Genomic DNA, 21,508 nt, shown 5'->3' on the forward strand with positions numbered 1-21,508 from the left:
AAATCTTGATCCCTCCAGCAGATGCCTCCATTCCTCAAGTGCTAATTTAATGGCTAGAAGCTCTCGATCCCCGATGGAGTAGTTCCTCTCCGCTGGAGAGAAGGTCCTAGAGAAAAAACCACAAGTGACAGCATGCCCGGAAGAATTTTTTTGTAGAAGAACAGCTCCAGCTCCTACTGAGGAGGCATCAACCTCCAATAGGAAGGGTTTGGAAGGGTCAGGTCTGGAGAGCACGGGAGCCGAAGAAAAGGCAGACTTGAGTCGTTTAAAGGAGTCTTCTGCTTGAGGAGGCCAGGACTTGGGATCAGCATTTTTTTTGGTTAAAGCCACGATAGGAGCCACAATGGTAGAAAAATGTGGAATAAATTGCCTGTAATAATTGGCGAACCCCAAAAAGCGTTGGATAGCACGGAGTCCGGAGGGGCGTGGCCAATTTAAGACGGCAGAGAGTTTGTCAGGATCCATCTGTAGTCCCTGGCCAGAGACCAAATATCCTAGAAAAGGAAGAGATTGGCATTCAAACAGACATTTCTCAATTTTGGCATAGAGTTGGTTGTCACGAAGTCTCTGAAGAACCATACGGACATGCTGGCGGTGTTCTTCTAGATTGGCAGAAAAAATTAGGATATCGTCCAGATATACCACAACACAGGAGTATAACAGATCACGAAAAATTTCATTGACAAAGTCTTGGAAGACGGCAGGGGCATTGCACAGTCCAAAGGGCATGACCAGATACTCAAAGTGTCCATCTCTGGTGTTAAATGCCGTTTTCCACTCGTCCCCCTCTCTGATGCGGATGAGGTTATAGGCGCCTCTTAAGTCCAATTTAGTGAAGATGTGGGCACCTTGGAGGCGATCAAAGAGTTCAGAGATGAGGGGTAAGGGGTAGCGGTTTTTAACCGTGATTTTATTAAGACCGCGGTAGTCAATGCAAGGACGTAGGGAGCCATCTTTTTTGGACACAAAGAAAAATCCGGCTCCGGCAGGAGAGGAAGATTTACGGATAAAGCCCTTTTTTAGATTCTCCTGGACGTATTCGGACATGGCAAGGGTCTCTGGGGCAGAGAGAGGATAAATTCTGCCCCGGGGTGGAGTAGTACCCGGGAGGAGGTCGATAGGGCAATCATAAGGCCTGTGAGGAGGTAGAGTCTCAGCTTGCTTTTTGCAGAAAACATCCGCGAAGTCCATATAGGCCTTAGGGAGACCGGTTACTGGAGGAACCACAGAGTTACGGCAAGGGTTACTGGGAACCGGTTTTAGACAGTTCTTGGAACAAGAGGACCCCCAACTCTTGATCTCCCCAGTGGACCAATCCAGGGTTGGGGAATGAAGTTGAAGCCAGGGTAGTCCAAGGAGAATCTCCGAGGTGCAATTGGGGAGGACCAAAAGTTCAATCCTCTCATGATGAGATCCGATGCTCATAAGAAGGGGCTCCGTGCGGAAACGTATGGTACAGTCCAATCTTTCATTATTTACACAATTGATGTAGAGGGGTCTGGCGAGACTGGTCACTGGGATGTTGAACCTGTTGACGAGAGAGGCCAAAATAAAATTTCCTGCAGATCCAGAGTCCAAGAAGGCCACTGTAGAGAAGGAGAAGGCAGAGGCAGACATCCGCACAGGCACAGTAAGACGTGGAGAAGCAGAGTAGACATCAAGGACTGTGTCACCTTTGTGCGGAGTCAGCGTACGTCTTTCCAGGCGGGGAGGACGGATAGGACAATCCCTCAGGAAGTGTTCGGTACTAGCACAGTACAGGCAGAGGTTCACCATACGGCGTCGTGTCCTCTCTTGAGGTGTCAGGCGAGACCGGTCGACCTGCATAGCCTCCACGGCGGGAGGCACAGGAACAGATTGCAGGGGACCAGAGGAGAGAGGAGCCGAGGAGACGAAACGCCTCGTGCGAACAGAGTCCATATCTTGGCGGAGTTCCTGACGCCTTTCAGAAAAACGCATGTCAATGCGAGTGGCTAGGTGAATAAGTTCATGTAGATTAGCAGGAATTTCTCGTGCGGCCAGAACATCTTTAATGTTGCTGGATAGGCCTTTTTTGAAGGTCGCGCAGAGGGCCTCATTATTCCAGGACAGTTCTGAAGCAAGTGTACGGAATTGTACGGCATACTCGCCAACGGAAGAATTACCCTGGACCAGGTTCAACAGGGCAGTCTCAGCAGAAGAGGCTCGGGCAGGTTCCTCAAAGACACTTCGGATTTCCGAGAAGAAGGAGTGTACAGAGGCAGTGACGGGGTCATTGCGGTCCCAGAGCGGTGTGGCCCATGACAGGGCTTTTCCGGACAGAAGACTGACTACGAAAGCCACCTTAGACCTTTCAGTGGGAAACAGGTCCGACATCATCTCCAGATGCAGGGAACATTGGGAAAGAAAGCCACGGCAAAACTTAGAGTCCCCATCAAATTTATCCGGCAAGGATAAACGTATCCCAGGAGCGGCCACTCGCTGCGGAGGAGGTGCAGGAGCTGGCGGAGGAGATGACTGCTGAAGCTGTGGTAGCAACTGTTGTAGCATAACGGTCAGTTGAGACAGCTGTTGGCCTTGTTGCGCTATCTGTTGTGACTGCTGGGCGACCACCGTGGTGAGGTCAGCGACAACTGGCAGAGGAACTTCAGCGGGATCCATGGCCGGATCTACTGTCACGATGCCGGCTGGCAGGTAGTGGACCCTCTGTGCCAGAGAGGGATGGCGTGGACCGTGCTAGTGGACCGGTTCTAAGCCACTACTGGTTTTCACCAGAGCCCGCCGCAAAGCGGGATGGTCTTGCTGCGGCGGTAGTGACCAGGTCGTATCCACTAGCAACGGCTCACCTCTCTGGCTGCTGAAGATAGGCGCGGTACAAGGGAGTAGGCAGAAGCAAGGTCGGACGTAGCAGAAGGTCGGGGCAGGCAGCAAGGATCGTAGTCAGGGGCAACGGCAGAAGGTCTGGAAACACAGGCAAGGAACACACAAGGAACGCTTTCACTGGCACTAAGGCAACAAGATCCGGCGAGGGAGTGAAGGGGAAGTGAGGTGATATAGGGAAGTGCACAGGTGTAAACACTAATTGGAACCACTGCGCCAATCAGCGGCGCAGTGGCCCTTTAAATCGCAGAGACCCGGCGCGCGCGCGCCCTAGGGAGCGGGGCCGCGCGCGCCGGGAGAGAACAGACGGGGAGCGGGTCAGGTAGGGGAGCCGGGGTGCGCATCGCGAGCGGGCGCTACCCGCATCGCGAATCGCATCCCGGCTGGCAGCAGGATCGCAGCGCCCCGGGTCAGAGGACGTGACCGGAGCGCTGCAGCGGAGGGAGTGAAGCGAGCGCTCCGGGGAGGAGCGGGGACCCGGAGCGCTCGGCGTAACAGCTACCTACCTACCTGCCCGTTTACTGTGCAGGACACCGAGGAGGGCATTATTACAGTTTGTGGGCCTATAGATGGAAAGATTGTGCAGACGAGGGCACTGGAAAAATGCAGAGTCTGACATGTTTTTCCTGCAGATGTTAACCCCTTAAGGACTCAGCCCATTTTGGCCTTAAGGACTCAGACAATTTAATTTTTACGTTTTCATTTTTTCCTCCTCGCCTTCTAAAAATCATAAGTCTTTTATATTTTCATCCACAGACTAGTATGAGGGCTTGTTTTTTGCGCGACCAGTTGTCCTTTGTAATGACATCACTCATTATATCATAAAATGTATGGCGCAACCAAAAAACACTATTTTTGTGGGGAAATTAAAACGAAAAACGCAATTTTGCTAATTTTGGAAGGTTTTGTTTTCACGCCGTACAATTTATGGTAAAAATGACGTGTGTTCTTTATTCTGAGGGTCAATACGATTAAAATGATACCCATTATTATATACTTTTATATTATTGTTGCGCTTAAAAAAAATCACAAACTTTTTAACCAAATTAGTACGTTTATAATCCCTTTATTTTAATGACCTCTAACTTTTTTATTTTTCCGTATAAGTGGCGGTATGGGGGCTCATTTTTTGCGCCATGATCTGTACTTTTTTTTGATACCACATTTGCATATAAAAAACTTTTAATACATTTTTTATCATTTTTTTTTAAATAAAATGTATTTAAAAAAAAGTAGGAATTTTGGACTTTTTTTATTTTTTTTCGTTCACGCCGTTCACCGTACAGGATCATTAACATTTTATTTTAATAGTTCGGACATTTACGCACGCGGCGATACCAAATATGTCTATAAAAAATGTTTTTTACGCTTTTTGGGGGTAAAATAGGAAAAAACGTACGTTTTACTTTTTTATTGGGGGAGGGGATTTTTCACTTTTTTTTTACTTTTACTTTTACATTTTTAAAAACATTTTTTAACACTTGAATAGTCCCCATAGGGGACTATTCATAGCAATACCATGATTGCTAATACTGATCTGTTCTATGTATAGGACATAGAACAGATCAGTATTATCGGTCATCTCCTGCTCTGGTCTGCTCGATCACAGACCAGAGCAGGAGACGCCGGGAGCCGCACGGAGGAAGGAGAGGGGACCTCCGTGCGGCGTTTTGAATGATCGGATCCCCGCAGCAGCGCTGCGGGCGATCCGATCGTTCATTTAAATGGCGAACTGCCGCAGATGCCGGGATCTGTATTGATCCCGGCACCTGAGGGGTTAATGGCGGACGCCCGCGAGATCGCGGGCGTCGGCCATTGCCGGCGGGTCCCTGGCTGCGATCAGCAGCCGGGATCAGCCGCGCATGACACGGGCATCGCTCCGATGCCCGCGGTTATGCTTAGGACGTAAATGTACGTCCTGGTGCGTTAAGTACCACCTCACCAGGACGTACATTTACGTCCTGCGTCCTTAAGGGGTTAAGAGATCGACATGGCGGTCTTATCCAGACGGAGAAGAAAAGGAAAGAGGACGCTGCTGATCAGAAAATACGTAATTGTGAGTCCCAAAATGTAACTATAATCACTTATATGGTATATACATCCTGTGTACAGCTGATATCTACCGCCATATGGTCCTGTATTTAATCACTTATACAGATCCTTTATAGTATACTGGTCTGTGTATAGTGGTTTTATTCAGTACAGTATGGCGGTATTATCCAGTTATTGTGTTTCTTATATATATAAATTTTAGTTTATTGTGTGTGGGATTTAGGTGGAATAGGGGCGTGGCAGAAGATTGACGAGCTGCAGAGCCTAGTAGGGGCCCTTGCTTTTTTTTTTGTCCGTGGGCCCTGAGTGTTGTCAGTCCGCTCCTGGGAGGGGGTGAAATTAAAGGGGGGGGAGGATGGGGTGAATAAAGGGGGGGAGGGAGGGGGGTATAATTAAGGGGGGGTGCGGGTGGGGGGGTGCCAAACAAAGGGTCCGCCCCGGGTGCCAAATGCTCTAGGTACGCCCCTGCCTCTTAGGTCCTTTAACACGCATATTGAACCTCTCTGAAGAGGCTATTTCCACAGATACACCGGTGGATATACAAACACTAAGAGGCTGGGCCCAACGGGCTATTTGTTTATTTGGTAGCAATGATGCTTCCATCTGCACAGAGAGGAAGAGGTCAATTCTCTTAAAACTTGACCCACAACTAGTTCATTTGGCTTCTACTGAGATTTCTTCTCCCACAGACAGGCTCCAATTCGGAGACTCGTTTATAAAAGAAATTAATATATACGTGTGTCTTTTCTCATCTTTAGATAAGGTGAAATCGTCTTTAAGAAAAGTGTTTAACCCATGTGTTTTTGCCAGGGCTGGGAAAAGAAGCTGCAAATTTTCCAGCCATCAATTGCAAGAGGGAAATTACTCCCATGCCCCTCCATGCACCGACAGGTTTCCCACACATTCCATCCCCTTCCAACCTCCCCCTTTCTTCCCCACTAGAGGAAGACCCTGGAGAGCAAGAGGACATATAGGATACACCAGATCTAGACCTCCAACAGGTAAGTCCACAGAATCTATGTTTTTCTCCAATTCCATTGGGAGGAAGGATAGCTCATTTTATCCAACATTGGACTACAATTACTTCAGATGCCTGGATCCTCAACATAGTGTTAGGTTTTCAGATAGAATTTGTACATATCCCAATTCAATCACATCTTCCTCACCCAATCAGATTCTCCTCTCAAGACCAGGACCTCATAGACAAAAAAATCATGGAACTTGGCTCCAAAGGTGCAATTATACAATTGCATCCTCAAGCTCCACGATATCTGAGCTATATATAGTGAAAAAAAAAAGATAGAGGTTTCAGACCAGTAATAAATTTGAAAACCCTCAACAACTTTATTCTATATCACCACTTCAAAATGGAGGAACATTCACCTGTTAAGAGATCTTCTGTTGGTAAACGATTGGTTGGCAAAGATAGATCTTAAAGAAGCCTATCTCAGCCTTACCTCCAAATTTTATGGAAGGGAAAAAAGTGGCAATTCACTTGCCTACCATTCGGCTTGTCTTCGGCCCCATGATGCTTTACAAAACTTCTCAAAACAGTAGTGGCAATATTGAGAACTCGTGGTGTTCGTCTAATCATTTACTTAGACGATATTCACATCATGGCACAAACTACCTAGGTTTTATTATCAACAAAGAAAAATCTATTCTTTCTCCTGCAACAGAAATAGAATTCTTGGGATTCATGGTGAAAACTCAATTAGCTATTCTCAGTTTACCCTCAAGATGTCTAAGAACAATCCGCAGAGAGATGCGTGTCTTATTAAACAAAAACAAGGTGTCTACGAGCCATTGCTCGAGTAGTGGGTCTCCTGTCATCCTCCATCCAGGCAATCTTTTCAGCCTCAAGCCCCCAAAAGTTACAAAATGGCGTTTTTTCGTTCAAATTTGTCGCACAATGATTTTTTTTCCGTTTCGCTGTAGATTTTTGGGTAAAATGACTGATGTCATTACAAATTAGAATTAGTGATGCAAAAAATAAGCCATCATATGGATTTTTAGGTGCAAAAATTGAAAGGGTTAGGATTTTTAAAAGGTAAGGACGAAAAAACGAAAGTGCAAAAACGCAAAAACCCTCCGTCCCCAAGGGGTTAACTAATGATATACCTTTGGGGTTCTATGTGCAGATCTGCTGGATGTTTGGTTTTACATGACCCGCCAAACCACCTGACTCCTGGTGATGTTCGCCAAGCTATTCGCTTGGTGTTCTATTGAGAAGCGCTGCTCTGTGTTGTTGATCCCATGATGGCAACTTGCAATTACCTGACCAGGTCCGATCCCAATCCCGGAAGTGCTTGCAAACTAGTATTCCAGCGGAGACTGGGAGGCAGTAAATATCTTTTGTTGCTATGGTGAATAAAGCATTCATATAGGGTGCAAAAAATTAAACATCTATACCCCCAATTCACTATATAGCATATGTAGAGATAGCAAATTGCGATTTTCTGCAGTAAATCTTTTTCTGAACACTCATTGAATAATAACATATCCAAAGGTAAGTATGACTGGTCTATTTATACCCAAAATAGATGAAAAGCCTAGCTCCATATATGCATATCTAGAAAAACCTATAAGATGATATATTAAAGGCAACTATTGTCCTTCTACAAACTACCCTGTATCCCGATAATGTGATGACTTAAAGGATACTGGGATTAACCATCTTTATTGAAATAAATGTACCAATAACATATTTTACTGCACTTTTCGAACACATTCACGTGTAAATAAGGTAGGACTGTGATGCCGCTTTGAGGTTATTATATGTGAAAGGGACCCAATAAGACCACCCTCACCCTCATAATCAAAAAAAGACAGGTTCCGTTGAACACAGGGAGCATAAATTCTAAATGAAATAGGTGAATTAAAAAACTTAATTTAATCCATGTAGAGTAGATGATCTAAACCTATATATCCACTGGGTCTCTTTCTGTAATAGTTGTCTATCGGTGTCCCCTCCCCTATTTGAGGGGCGGATCACTTCTGGAGCGGCAAAAAAGAGATGCTTGTGATCACCCCCATGGACTTCTAAAACATGTCTCCCCACCAGTGTATTCCATTTGTGAATCACATCGTTGATGTGCTTGCATATTCGGCGTGTAAATTCGCATTTGGTTTTGCCAATGTCGTCTAATGAACAACTACATTGGCATAGGTATGCAACCCCCTTTGTGCAACAATTGACCAAGTCTCTTATTTGGTATGACTGGCCTGTTACTGAGCTATTATTTATCTTGGTTCGGCACATATATGGGTATGCTTTACAGCCACTACATCCAAAGGTCCCCAAGACACAGCATTGAAGCCAGGAATCTGCAGCCTTGGTACAGTTGTAGTGGCTGTGGACACACTGATATTGTAGGCTACGGCCCTCATGATAGGTTATTAGAGCTTGATCTGCCACAACCTCTTCTAGCAGAGGGTCGGCCTGCAAAATTGACCAGTGTCTGCAAAGAATATCATATATGCCTGACTGGTGGTCATCATAAAGTCCCTATAATTCAAGTAAAATCATGGCTGTTCTCACGGGTCCGAGGTTTTAGCAAAGATGTACGATTTTCATACCGGAATGCAGACCCTAAGACATCTATGGGATAACATTGTTGAAGAAATCTATTCTTTAATTTGCCAGCTTCCTGGAAAAAGTTTTCTTCTGAGGAGCAATTGCGTCGAACCCTTAAATATTGGCCCTTAGGGATCCCTTTTTTCTGCGCCAATGGATGGAAACTGGATCAGTGAAGCAGACTGTTAGTACCTGTGGATTTTCTGAACAAAGTAGATGACAACATACCGGATCGACTCTTCTGGACAAGAATATCCAGAAAGGTCAGTGAATGCTTATCGATTTTGTAAGTGAACCGAAGTCCTAGATCATTGATATTAAGCTGATGTATAAAATCTACAAACTCGTTTTTGTTGCCCAGCCATAAGATAAAAATATCATTGATATATCTGGCCCATAACAAAATATTATGGGTCCAGGGTCTATCGTCTGATGGGAAGACAATATTGTCCTCCCACCAGCCTAGAAGGAGATTCTGGTATGTGGGGGCACAAGGGCTCCCCATAGCGGTCCCCTTGAGCTGGTGGTAGACACGCCTGTCAAACAAAAAGACATTTTGAGTCAAGATGTATCTGACCAGTTTAACCACAAAATCATTGTGTGCGGTAAAGTACGTACCTCTTGTTTTTAAATAGTGACTAACCGCCATGAGACCTTTGTCATTTAAGATGGAACTATATAAGGCCTCTACATCAATGCTGGCCAACCATGTGTTATTGTCTATAGTCACATCCCCAATTTACTTCAGAAAATCCATGGTATCTCGTGTGTACGATGGCAAGGCTGTAACAAAGTTTCTCAGAATTCTATCCACATACACCCTTATGGCTTCAGTAAGGGAGCCATTGCCTGATACAATGGGATGACCTTTTAGAGGGATTGTCCCTTTGTGGATCTTTGGAAGGCAATAAAATGAAGCAATTTGTGGATAGTTTGGAAAAAGTTAATTAAACTCTTTATTGTCAACCAGTTTCACATTTTTGGCAGTGATCAAGATGTTTCTAAGTTCCTCCTGATACCGATGGGTCTGTATCGAGGATCCTATAGTTCTGCCTAGAGGAGAGGATGTCAAGGCACATTTTACGATAATGATCATGGCCCATAATGACCAAATTATCCCCCTTGTCTGCAGCCTTTATAATCAAGGAGTCGTTTCTCTCAAGTTCTAGCAGAGCCTGTAACTCAATCAGAGATAAATTATTTTGTTGATGCCTCAATTTTTCATTCAGCTCCTCAATCTCTCTGGTGACAACCTGTAAGAAAATGTCAATACTCGTAAAGGTCGGACATGGGGGTAACAAAGTACTTTTTGGTCTAAGGTTTGTAAAGAGACCAGTGCTTGGATCCTCAGAACTTATCTGATCCAATTCCTCAAGGAAACAAATTCCCGGAAGATCCTCTTCCAAGACCCCTAACTCTAGACATTCCCTTTCATTATGAAGGCAAAGAAATCTATGCCATCGTAATTTCTGACAATAAAGGTTATGATTAGTGATGTCCCAAATAATTCGCCAGCGAATAGTTCCCGGAGAACATAGCTTGTTCGCGTTAGCTGCAGTGGGCGAACATATGCAATGTTCGGTCCGCCCCCTATTCGTCATCACTGAGTAAACTTTGACCCTGTACCTCACAGTCAGCAGACACATTCCAGCCAATTAGCAGCAGACCCTCCCTCCCTGACCCTCCCACCTCCTGGACAGCATCCATTTTAGATTCATTCAGAAGCTGCATTCTTAGTGAGAGGAGGGACAGTGTAGCTGCTGCTGATTTAATAGGAAAATTGATAGCTAGGCTAGTGTATTCAGTGTCCACTACAGTCCTGAAGGATTCACCTGATCTCTGCTGTAAGGACAGAACCCCCAAAAAGCCCTTTTTAGGGCTAGAACATAAGTCTGCTTTTTTTTTTTCCTGTGTAATCTAATTGCAGTTGCCTGACTGTCAGTGTGTGTGTCAGGCTCACAACGTATACTGTGCCCACTTGCCCAGTGCCACCACTCATATCTGGTGTAACAGTAGTGTACATTTAAAAAAAAAAAAAAAAAAAACTTTTTTGACTGTGAAATAATAGCAGTCAGTTTCCTTCACACGTGTGCGTTTCAGGGCCTGCCAGGGCACAGTGTCACACCAGTGCAACTCACATCTGGTTTAACAGTAGTGTACATTTAAAAAAAAATTGAAATTTGACTGTGAAATAATAGCACTCAGTTTCCTTCACTCGTGTGCGTCTCAGGGCCTGCCAGGGCACAGTGTCACACCAGTGCAACTCATATCTGGTGTAAGTGTACATAAAAAAAAAGGCCTGCTGCCACCTCCTCTACTCCCCCTACTCCATCCTCTTATATAACCTCCTAGGCTAAGTCTTCTTCTGCTGCTGCGTCTTGCTCCTCATCAACGGCACCCCCCCCCCAGCTCCACAGGTACTATTCCACATGCCGGATACGGCAGGGTCACGCCACCTTGGGGTTGATTTGCCTGAAAGCAGAGAGACACACCGCACCAGCACTCCTGTCGGCCCAGAACGAACAGGTGGATTAGTGGAGATCGGTAAAGTGGTTTGTGACAATGGAACTGGAGATCGGCAAAGTGGTTTGTAACAACGGAACAAATTTGTTGGCGGCATTGAATTTGGGCAAGTTGACACGTGCTGTGCATGGCACATGTGTGTAATCTGGTCGTACAACGCTTTTTGCATAAGTACCCAGGCTTACAGGATGTCCTGAAGCAGGCCAGGAAGGTGTGTGGCCATTTCAGGCATTCCTACACGCCCATGGCGCACTTTTCAGATATCCATCGGCGAAACAACATGCCAGTGAGGCGCTTGATTTGCAACAGCACGACACGTTGGAATTCAACACTCCTAATGTTTGACCGCCTGCTCCAACAAGAAAAAGCCGTTAACAACTATTTGTATGACCGGGGTGCTAGGACAGCCTCTGCGGAGCTGGGAATTTTTTTTGCCACGTTACTGGACGCCCATGCGCAATGCCTGTAGGCTCATGCGTCCTTTTGAGGAGGTGACAAACCTAGTCAGTGACACCGAAGGTGCCATCAGCGACATCATACCATTTGTTTTCTTCCAGGAGCGTGCCCTGCGAAGAGTGCTGGATCAGGCTGTAGATGAGCGTGAAGAGGAAGAGTTGTGGTCACCATCACCACCAGAAACAGCCTTATCAGCATCGCTTGCTGGACCTGCGGCAACGCTGGAAGAGGATTGTGAGGAAGAGGAGTCAGAGGAGGAATGTTGCTTTGAGGAGGAGGAGGAAAACCAACCACAACAGGCATCCCAGGGTGCTTGTTGTCACCTATCTGGTACCCATGGTGTTGTACGTGGCTGGGTGGAAGAACATACCTTCAGTGAGATCACTGAGGATGAGGAACGGGACATGAGTAGCTCGGCATACAACCTTGTGCAAATGTTGTTGTACCTGTTGAGGGACCCTCGTATGAAAAGGCTGAAGGAGAACGACCTGTACTGGGTGTCCACGCTACTAGACCCCCGGTATAAGAAGAAAGTGCCTGAAATGTTACCGAATTACCGCAAGTCGGAAAGGATGCAGCAGTTCCAAAATAAATTAAAAAGTATGCTTTACACAGCGTAAAAGGGTGATGTCACAGCGCAACGGGAATCAAACAGGGGAAGAGGTGAAAGTGATCCTCCTCCTCTCACGACCACGCTGGCAAGGACAGGACGCTTTACAGACGTGTTGATGATGGAGGACATGCAGAGCTTTTTAAGTCCTACGCATCGCCACAGCCCTTCGGGGTCCACCCTCAGAGAACGACTCGACCGACAGGTAGCAGACTACTTCGCCTTAACTGCAGATATCGACACTCTGTGGAGCGATGAACCCCTTGACTACTGGGTGTGCAGGCTTGACCTGTAGCATGAGCTATCCAAATTTGCGATAGCACTTCTGGCCTGCCCCGCTTCAAGTGTCCTGTCAGAAAGGACCTTCAGTGCAGCAGGAAGTATTGTCACTGAGAAGTCGCCTAGGTCAAAAAAGTCTAGATTATCTCACCTTTATAAAGAAGAACGAGGGATGGATCCCGAAGGGACTGACAGTAGGCGATACATTCGACTAAAAAAGGCCTGATGAGATGAGCTGCCTTTGGCTAAAAATGGTCCACATGCTGCTGTATTTTATCTCTGCGGCTGCAACAATACCTGATTTTTCAGGCACATGTACATGCCTAATTTTTCTGGCCTCTGGTCCTGCATTGTGGCTTCAAAAACCAAACCAAAAAAAGGCACATAACAGGGATTAAACTGAAAAGAATAGTACTACTTAGCACACCACTCCTCTCTGGTGGCACTTTAGATTGCACGCGCAGTGCCCCAAATTTGAAGTAGGAGGACCAACCAAGCATCTTTTTCCATCTCCCGGTTCCTAAAATCGATGCCATATACACGTCCCCTGATAAGGGACGTAACAGGGATTAAACTGATAGGAATAGTACTACTTAACACACCTTATAATAACGCAGAGAGAGGCAACGCAGAGAGAGGAGTCTGAAGAAGAGAAGAGTCAGAGGAGGAAGGTGGCTTTGAGAAGGTGGAAGACCAAACACAGCAGGTGTCCCAGGGGGCTTGTTGTCACCTTTTGGGGACCCTTGGTGTTGTACGTGGCTGGGTGGAGGAAGAGACCTTCAATGACATCAGTGAGGACAAGGAACGGGGCATGGCTAGCTTGGTATCCAACCTTGAGCAACTGGCAAGTTTTCGGTTGTGCAAATGGACTGTTTGCAGTGCGTTAAACGGGGAGTTTGGTCTGTCACTGCGAAGTGGGCGTAACCCTTACACTACCTGATCGATGCAACATCATACCTGATGTTTTAAAGCACGCTATTCCAAACAATTTAGGAATGTTAGGTGATTTATGCCCTTTATGGATTAAAACCAGACTCTGCATCAACTATGTAATTTTCCATGGGAGTTTTGCCATGGATCCCACTCCGGCACGCCACAGTCCAGGTGTTAGTCCCCTTGAAACAACTTTTAAATCACTATTGTGGCCAGAAAGAGTCCCTGTTTTAAAATTCACCTGCCCATTGAAGTCACTTTTGCGGAAGTTCGCGTTCGCGGTTCGCGAACCGAAAATTTTATTTAGGCCTCTGCCGCGATTTGGCGGGTTTGTCCATTTCCTGCCAGAATCTGTATGAGATGTTTCTTGTTCAAAGAGGAAATTTAAGAGGTAGATGTAACTGTTGGATTTGTGGTTTTAAAACAGTAGGCTTGATTACTCCTAAAATCTGACAGATTCCTCACAAATTGTTTATGTTTGCAATCGTGAAGATGATTTTGAAATTTCTCTATGTTGGTTTGGAATATAGTCTCTTGTCTCGAGAAATTGGGATCCGTTTAAAAAGAGAGTGCCTTTTCAGCAACCTCAACCAGCTTAGTAGATGTTTCTGCTAAGGCCTTAAGTTCTTCCTCCAATAAGATCTGCATAAATCTGATTAAGCTATCTGTAACTTGTTGTTCCCACTTCTCAAGAAGTGATGGAGTCTGGCTACGTTCTGCCAGTTTGATTCCAATTCTTAGTCCCTTAGGGACAATCCTATGTTTGATGTTATTTTCTAACGGTTGTACCTCCCACCAAGACTTAGTTTTATTTTTATAGCATAAATTAAGCTCCTTGAATGTGTTTCTAAGGTTGGGGACAGCGGACTCCGCTGGTACCCAATCTTTAACAGAAAAAACATCCGACGCACTGCTCAACCAAGTCTCGTTGATTGTGGCATCAACAAATCCTGCCATACTCTATAACCAACTCACTTGATATAGAAATTACATTAAAGTGTTCTCCAAACAAAGAATATCACTGAATCACACTAAAACATTTATTATTTATAGAATAAAACCAGAATACCATCAAAATATACAAAGTAAGTCCACCGATACATGACTCAGGTCATCCTCATTGCAGAGGAATCATTAGCAAGATTGGTGAAACCACCAGTGTTGGAATAAAAAATGGTGAACAATGTCCCCTAGAGCACACCCAGGTAATGTAATCAGAAAAATAATGTACCACAATTAATAAATTAATGATAATATGCGATTCTTCTTAAAGGGAGGTAGGGGAGAGGGAGGAATTCTAGAAATAATAAACTTTGTTTTAGTGTTATTCTGTGATATTTGCATACAAACAAGCAAGATTTCTGGCTCTCACAGACCTGAAACTTCTTCTTTAAGAGTCTCCTCTGTCCTCCACTCATTACCTGTATTAATGGCACTTGTTTGAACTTGTTATCAGTATAAAAGACACCTGGCCACAACATTAAACAGTCACACCCCAAGCTCCACTATGGCCAAGAGCAAAGAGCTGTCAAAGGACACCAGAAACAAAATTGTAGACCTGCATCAGGCTGGGAAGACTGAATCTGCAATAGGCAAGCAGCTTGATGTGAAGAAATCAACTGTGGGAACAACTGTGGGAGCAATAGAAAATGGAAGACATACAAGACCACTGATAATCTCCCTCGATCTGAGGCTCCATGCAAGATCTCACCCTGTGGTGTCAAAATGATCACAGGAATGGTGAGCAAAACTCCAAGAACCACACAGGGGACCTAGTGAATAAGCTGCAGAGAGCTAGGACCAACATAACAAAGTTTACATGTAAAGCAGATACAGGAGGCACTCACCACCGGATTACGTGATGCATAAAATTCTTCTTTATTTTAAGAAATGCAGCAGCAGACAGGACATGTGTGGACGCAGCACACTACAAACAGGTAACAGCTTTTTCACGCCCCCTATGGGCGCTTCATCAGACCACGCCTTTGCTCTTCCGTTCAGGTGCTTAAATCCAAACACCTGAGTGACGTCAGAGGGCGTTTACAAAAAAAATAAAACCACAATAAGTGCAAGGGTTAAAAACAAGATGTGGTGTGAATACTTTTACTATGTAAACATACTGGCTTTGTGATGTACATATTTCATACTGAAAAAATGATAAATAAATGGAGAATAGAAAATGACAATAAGTTATGGGAATTTAAATAAGGAGCAAATATTAGACGAACGGACACAGATCAAGTCGATCATTGAGTCCTAAGTTTCCCTGTGCATTAGTTTTAAGAATCCACTTAGCATCGCATTGAAGCATCATTTTGCGTCTATCGCATCCTTGCTCAGTGTGAACACGTTCTAGGCTGAAAAAGGTGAGTACTTTAATGTCCCCTCCATGTTCCTCCCGGACATGTTGTATAAGCCTTGGGGAACCTTTTTGTGTCTCTACTGAATGCACATGTTCTCGAAAGCGTATATTAAGCGCTCGAATCGTGCAACCTATGTAGAATCTAGCACAAGTGCATTGAATAGCGTACACTACAAAATTGGTCCTGCAGCAGATAAAATCTTTGATGGTTGCTTCTATTCCTCCCAGGGATACAAATTTATTAGCATAGAAAAAAGGACACCATGAGCAAAGGTTAACATCAGTAACACACTACGCTGCCAGGGAGTCATGCAGTGCCAGACGTGTCTCCCTGCTTAAGTCAGTACATGTCCGGGCCCATCTGAAGTTTGCTAGAGAGCATTTGGATGATCTAGAAGAGGATTGGGAGAATGTCATATGGTCAGATGAAACCAAAAGTAGAAATTTTTGGAAAGAGAAGAAAGAATGCTGAGTTGCATCTAAAGAACACCACACCTACTGTGAAGCATGGGGGTGGAAACATCATGCTTTGGGGCTGTTTTTCAGCAAATGGACCAGGATGACTGAATGGATATGTAAAGGATAGAATGAATGGGGCCATGTATCGTGACATTTTGAGTGAAAACCTACTTCTATGAGCAACGGCATTGAAGATGAAACATGGCTGGGTCTCTTAGCATGGCAATGATCCCAAAACACATCGCCCAGGCAACAAAGGAGTGGCTTCATAAGAAGCATTTCAAGGTCCTGGAGTGGCAGAGCCAGTCTTCAGATCTCAACCACATAGAAAACCTTTGGAGGGAGTTGAAAGTCCATGTTGCCCAGCGACAGCCCCAAAACATCACTGCTCTAAAGGAAATCTGCATGGAGGAATGGGTCAAAATACCAGCAAAAGTGTGTGAAAACTGTTACGCCGAGCGCTCCGGGTCCCTGCTCCTCCCCGGAGCGCTCGCAGCATTCTCCTCTCTGCAACGCCCCGATCAGACCCGCTGACCGGGAGCGCTGCACTGACACTGCCGACGGGGATGCGATTCGCATAGCGGGACGCGCCCGCTCGCGGATCGCATCCCAATCCACTTACCTGTCCCGGTCCCCGGCTGTCACGTCCTGGCGCGCGCGGCTCCGCTCCCTAGGGCGCGCGTGCGCCAGCTCTCTAAGATTTAAAGTGCCAGTGAACCACTAATTGGTGCCTGGCCCAATCGGTGTAATTAGCTCCCACCTGCTCCACGCCTTCATAACTTCACTTCCCCTTCCCAGCATTGCCGGATCTTGTTGCCCTTGTGCCTAGTGAAAGCGTTTCCTGTGATAGCCTTACCAGTGTTTCCCGACCTTCTGCCGTTACCATTGACTACGAACCTTGCCGCCTGCCCTGACCTTCTGCTACGTCTGACCTCGCCTCTGTCTAGTCCTTCTGTCCCACGTCTTCTCAGCAGTCAGTGAGGTTGAGCCGTTACCGGTGGATACGACCTGGTTGCTACCGCCACAGCAAGACCATTCCGCTTTGCGGCGGGCTCTGGTGAATACCAGTAGCAGCTTACAGCCGGTCAACCGGTACGGTCCACGCCAATCCCTCGCTGACACAGAGGATCCACATCCAGCCTGCCGAATCCTAACAAAAACCTTATGAAGACTTACAGAAAACGTTTGACCTCTGTCATTTCCAACAAAGGGTATATAAAAAAGTATTGAGATGAACTTTTGTTATTGACCAAATACTTATTTTCCACTATAATTTTAAAATAAATTATGCCTCTCATAGATGAGGTATACCTATAATGAAAATGACAGGCCTCTCTCATATTTTTAAGTGGGAGAACTTGCACAATTGGTGGCTAAAGGGAAACATAGAAACATAGAATGTGTCGTCAGATAAGAACCATTTGGTCCATCTAGTCTGCCAAATAATCTGAATACTATGAATAGTCCCTTATATGAAGGATCGCCTTATGCTTATCCCATGCATGTTTAAACTCCTTCACTGTATTTGCAGCGACCACTTCTGCAGGAAGGCTATTCCATGCATCCACTACTCTCTCAGTAAAATAATACTTCCTGATATTACTTTTAAACCTTTGCCCCTCTAATTTAAAACTATGTCCTCTTCTTTTAAATATGCTCTCCTCCTTTACCGTGTTGATTCACTTTATGTATTTAAAAGTCACTATCATATCCCCTCTGTCTCTTCATTCTTCCAAGCTATACATGTTAAGGTCCTTTCCTGGTAAGTTCTATCCTGCAATATATGTACTAGTTTAGTAGCTCTTCTTTGAACTCTCTCTGGAGAATCTATATCCTTCTGGAGATATGGCCTCCAGTACTGCGCACAATGCTCCAAATGAGGTTCTACTGCTTATACCACTCCCTATACATCCAAGCATTCTGCTAGCGTTTCCTGCTGCTCTATTACATTGTCTTCCTACCTTTAAGTCTTCTGAAATAATTACTCCTAAATCCCTCTCCTCAGATACTGAGCTCAGGGCGGTGTCAAATAATCTATATTCTGCCTGAGGATTTTTACGCCCCAGGTGCATTATCTTGCACTTATCCACATAAAATTTCAGTTGCCAGAGTTCTGACCATTCTTCTAGTTTGCCTAAATCCTTTTCCATTTGGTGTACTCCTCCAGGAACATCAAACCTGTTACATATCTTTGTGTCATCAGCAAAAAGACATACCTTACCATCAATACCTTCTGTAATATCACTAATGAAGATATTAAACAATATTGGTCCCAGTACAGATCCCTGAGGTATCCCACTGGTGACAAGACCGTGCTCTGAATATTCTCCATTGACTACAACCCTCTGTTGTCTGTTACTCAGCCACTGCCTTATCCACTCAACAATATTGGAGTCCAAGCTCAATGACTGTAGTTTATTGATAAGTCTTCTATGTGGGACAGTGTCAAAAGCCTTACTAAAATCTAGATATGCGATGTCTACTACCCCTCCGCCATCTATTATTTTAGTCACCCAGTCAAAAAAATCAATAAGATTTGTTTGACATGATCTCCCTGAAGTAAACCCATGCTGTTTTTCATCTTACAATCCATGGGATTTTAGATGTTACACAATCCTATCCTTTAGTAGGGTTTCCATTAATTTCCCCACTATTGATGTCAGACTTACTGGCCTATAGTTGCTTGATTCCTCCCTACTACCTTTCTTGTGAATGGGCACAACATTTGCTAATTTCCAATCTTCTGGGACGGCTCCTGTTACCATTGATTGGTTAAATAAATCTGTTAACGGTTTTGCTAGCTCACCACTAAACTCTTTTAATAATTTTGGGTGTATCCCATCAGGCCCCTGTGATTTATTTGCCTTCACTTTAGAAAGCAAACGTTGAACCTCTTCCTCTGTAAAGACACATGCATCAAACGGTTCCTTAGTTTTCCTCTCTAATGGAGGTCCTTTTCCTTCTTTTTCTTCTGTAAAAACTGAACAAAAGTATTCATTAAGGCAGTCAGCTAGCCCCTTATTCTCTTCTACATACCTTCCTTCCTTAGTTTTTAATTTAGTTATTCCTTGTTTTAATTTCCTTTTTTCATTTATATATCTGAAGAATGTCTTATCCCCTTTTTTAACAGACTGAGCTAGTTTTTCTTCTGCCTGTGCTTTAGAAGTACATAAATACATCTAAGAACTAGGCAACCAATTAGATGATTACAATGAAGAATACACCTACCTGCCTAAACAGCATAGCTATGCAAGCTACACTGTTTACATAACCCACGAGATAAAATAACAGCAAAGGTTAATTCCCATTAAAGGGGTACTCTGCTGCCCTGCTTCGGAAGCTCCGCTCCCCAGCGTCTGGAAGTTTCTTGCTCAGAACGCTGCGTGCGGGCTTCCGTGTTCAGGGACGCCCCTCGTGACGTCATGCCCGCCCCCTTGTGACATCACGCCCGCCCCCTCAACGAAAGTCTATGGGAAGGGGGCGCGACGGCCGTCGCGCCCCCTTCCCATAGACTTTCGTTAAGGGGGCGGGCGTGACGTCACGAGGGGCGGCCCTGAACATGGAAGCCTGCACACAGCGTTCGGAACAAGAAACTTCCGGACGGTGTGGAGTGGAGCTTCTGAAGCAGGGCAGCGGAGTACCCCTTTAATGTCTATAGGGGTTAAGCACAGTCTTACTCATCTAGTGCTATCACAACCCCCACGACAGTCTGTTTCTTTCCTGGGTACTAGATTACTTTTCCTTCTGTCACTATTTAATGTATGTCCACAGAGCAGGTGTGTACTAGGTGTGTGGCTTTAAAGGAGAAGTCCCATGCCTAGAAGTACATTTTGAGATTGCGGGGGATCTGACCACTGTGGCCCCCCGCAATCTCCTGTATGGAGCCCGATTCTCCCCCATGCAGCGAGGCACGAACCCTACCCGAAGCAGGGGCCGCCACACAATCTCTATGGGAGAGCCAAAGATAGCCAAATGGCTCTTCCATAGAGATACACGGAGGTGGCCTGGCAGTCACCGTTCGAGCGGGGGTCGTGACGCTCTACTCTGCGGGAGAGACGGTGCTCTGCACACGAGACACGGGGGTGGGGGTGGTCACAGCTTTATAGCCCACCGCGATCTAAAACTATTAGTTTTTCTATACTTGTAGGCATGGGACTACTTTAAATTATATATATATCCCTCAGTCAGAACTTTTTCCAACTCTGTATATGCTATCAATAAAATCATTGGGGTAAATACAGCGTGGAAAACTTCATGTGAACAATTTTGTAGACAAATGCGACAAGTAGTTTGTTTTTCACAGTTCAACCATTGTCTTCAATCTCTGAGGTAGAGGGTAGACCCCCAAAACATTACTGCCAAACTAAAGAGTGATCAAGTCTGTTACAACTTCAGCTGCAGCACTGTCATGCTTGAAATGTTACACTTATTTATGACAAAAATGAAATAAACAAAAAAGTGATTAAAGACAATGCCTGAACTGTGAGCAAAAATGTACTTGTCGCGTACAATGACATTAAGATCTTAACAATATGATGCCCTAGCCATGTAATTGTGCAGTCCCTGGTTGTTCATGTCTGGTTTGGGTTCATGGAGAGCTGGGCCGACTTTGCTGTCGGATATCGGCTCTACCGTAGGGCGTAGGGACGGGCTGCACCTCAATGGGGAGGGTGCAGCTGTGCTTGGGGAGAAGATGGCTAGAAGGTTGGAGAAGTGTGTAAACTAGGGACTGGGGGGGAGGGAACCTACAATGTTGAGGGGGAAGAAAGTGTAGATAGAGAGGAGGGACTTATTAATGTACAAGGGGGTGGAGCGGAGGGAGGGGTAAGAATAGTTAATAAGGATAGGCTTGATAGGAAGAAAAAAATATACACCTTTGAATTGCATGTTGACTAATGCCAGAAGTCTGTCCAATAAAACAGAGGAACTGAAGTGGTTTATGTCTGAGGAAAATTATGAAATAGTGGGTATAACAGAGGCTTGGTTGGACGATAGCTGTGACTGGGAGGTCAACATACAGGGTTATAGTCTATTCAGGAAGGATCGGACAAAATGGAAAGGGGGAGGAGTTTGTGAAATCGAGTCTGAAGGCCGCACTGTGGGAGTATATACGGGAGAGAAACGATAATTTGGAGTCATTACGGGTACAAATATATGGAGATAAAAATAAAAACTTCTGATAGGGGTTCGCTATAAGCCACCAAACATAATGGAAGAGGCAGAAGATCAATTACTGAGGCAAATAAACAAGGCAGCAAATCAAAATGATGTGATAATAATGGGGGATTTTAACTATCCTGATATAAACTGGGAGATTGAGACCTGTGAATCTCATAAAGGAAACAGGTTTCTGACTATAGCTAAAGACAATTATCTCTCGAGGGGCCACAAAAACTGT

The sequence above is a fragment of the Hyla sarda genome, chromosome 6, assembly GCF_029499605.1.
Source record: "Hyla sarda isolate aHylSar1 chromosome 6, aHylSar1.hap1, whole genome shotgun sequence".
Lineage (NCBI taxonomy): Eukaryota > Metazoa > Chordata > Amphibia > Anura > Hylidae > Hyla > Hyla sarda.